Source organism: Macaca fascicularis, chromosome 14 (assembly GCF_037993035.2).
Source record: "Macaca fascicularis isolate 582-1 chromosome 14, T2T-MFA8v1.1".
NCBI lineage: Eukaryota > Metazoa > Chordata > Mammalia > Primates > Cercopithecidae > Macaca > Macaca fascicularis.
The window spans coordinates 122,074,323-122,076,629 of record NC_088388.1 but is presented as its reverse complement, the minus strand read 5'-3'; the positions used below and the strand labels follow the sequence as shown (position 1 = coordinate 122,076,629).

At 44.7% G+C, this 2,307-nt stretch overlaps 1 long non-coding RNA gene across 1 annotated transcript; it reads right to left on the bottom strand.

The window, feature by feature from the left end:
- Positions 1-287: 287 nt before the first annotated feature.
- On the bottom strand, positions 288-1,437 carry LOC135967286 (uncharacterized). The gene is made up of 2 exons (XR_010581270.1): positions 1,303-1,437; positions 288-536 (listed from the first exon to the last, which is right to left on the bottom strand). It is a non-coding gene; the product is annotated as an uncharacterized lncRNA (long non-coding RNA).
- Between the last annotated feature and the right edge of the window lie 870 nt (positions 1,438-2,307).

The window sequence follows — 2,307 nt, the reverse complement described above, 5'->3', positions numbered from 1 at the left end:
GGATTACAGGCATGAGCCACCATGCCCAGCCCGTAAAAATAAATTAACAAACAAATAGGAATATTTTTATAGTAATAATGGTAACACTTATTGAGCACCTAACTAAATGTTAGACAGCATTCCAGATAATGGAACTAGGGTAGCCAAGAAAATTACAACTACCTTGGAAAGTGCCATTTCTGGTCTTCAGCTCTGCAGGCCTGAGAATTGGATTTTACTAGTTCCCTCCCTGCTTATCTGATGCATACCTATCAGGTTCACAAGAAAATATATTAACCAGGATAACATGTCAATTAACAGTCAGATTTATTACTGCTGAGTGGTTGTTGGTCACATTTGTGAGACAGCACCTTCTCTTTCCTATGAAAATCTACAGGAGAAACCAACTTCAGTGACTTGGTGGGATAGGATCAAAGCAAGGTGCACTGGATGAGGGTATTGGAGCATGTTAAAAGGTTATATCACAGATGTCTGCTCATTTTCAGCACAGGAAACACATCTGAGATGGGTCAGAACGCTGGTCACATGAAGGGCTCCTGAAAGGGAAGGGCTCAGGATACCCTCTGCCTGGGTCAGGGCTGGGACACACGAATGGACACGTACTCCCTTCCTGCCTCCTTGCATGACTTCAGAAAGGCTGCAATGCAGGTCGTCTGGTTTGAGCTTTAGCCTCAAGGTTCTTTGGTTCCCTTGGTTGTAGTTCTCCTGCTCTCCACTCCCCAGGATTATACTCATAACTACCTCTCAAGGTAGTTTCATCAGTAGACAGCTCATTCTCATCTATTCTGGGCTGACTTCAGGGCTGGGCACAGTGGCACATGACTGTGGATAACCCCAGTGGGTAATCCCAGTGGATGCCTATAAATCACTTAGGGATGTCAAGGCAGGAGGGCCCCTTGAGACCAGGAGTTCAGAACCAGCCTGGGCAGCATAGCAACACTCTGTCTATACACACACACACACACACACACACACACACACACACACACACACACACACAGGTACACACAAATGTGCCAGGTGTGGTGGTACACCTAGCTGCTTGGGAAGCTCTGGTGGAAAGATTACTTGAGCCCAGGAGTTCAAGGCTGCCGTGAGCTCTGATTGTACCACTGCACTCCAGCCTGGGCAACAGAGCGAGACCCTGTCTCCAAAAAAGCAGGTTCCTCTATCAGGAAAATGGCCTTTTCCTAACCACATCCCCCAGGGCCCACGCTGCCCTCGATGCTGACTGCTACACAAGCCAGAACAGGCATCTGCTCTCAACCCTGTTTTTAGCCTTTCAGTTCCCCCCATCCTTACCTTCCACTAATATGGAGACTGAGAGAACTGGAACAGAACCGTCACGGAAGGAGCCTTTGAACCTTCTGCTTACTTCTCTGCCTTTGCTAAGAGCTGTGTCTTTCATATCCATCTTTGCGTCCCCAGATGGTGGAATAGTTCCTAATAATCATTAAAAATTAATAAATCAATATGTGTCTTCTGGATGAGCGGAAAGAGTTCTGGTCTGCAGATCAATACAGTTAAAGCATAAAATTATTTTAATATAATCATGAACATACTTTGGGACATTTTACTAACAACTCGATTGCTTTGTTCTCCATTTTGCCAAATAAGAGAATCACCTCTTCTCCCTTCCAGCCTCAAAAGAACATTTTGAGGAAGGTGTACTTGATCACTGCCAGGAATTGTAATTCCATGAAGCAGGGGTGTATGTCACTGTTTCTCACCTTTTCTACCCGAAGGAAAGTAATAAAGCATAGACGCTTCTAGGCATTGAAAAATCTGTTTTCAGTTCCATCACGTCAGTCTGTGTTTTAAAACACAGGAAGAAGCATCTTGTCGCATCAAACTCCTGAGAATAGTGAGACTGTGTCTAAGTATTTGATGGCTCCTAAAAGTGCTATCGATAAAGTTGCACCATTATTTTGGCTAGTGATTGACTGCATATGTGTGGTTTTAATACAGAGAAGACATTATTTTAAGAATTTAGGAATTAGGACTGAAAAATAGGTATGCAATGGAATGTTTGTTTCTATTCTAGAATTTGGTGATTCACAGCTCTAGGTCAAGGAAGCCTTGGGACCCAATGAGATTATGGGTTTTCTAGTGAGCACTGAGTCATACCTCATGATATCAGGCCCTGGATGAACAGTGTGGGGACTCTGGTCACTGCGCTTCTTTGCTGGTGGTCAAGCCACCCGCGGGGCATTGCGTCCTGTGGGAGACTGGCTCTGGTCAACATTGTATTTTGCAGAAGATAATCCTGGCTTTTCTTGGTTCTCATTTAAGGCTCTGCGTGTGCTC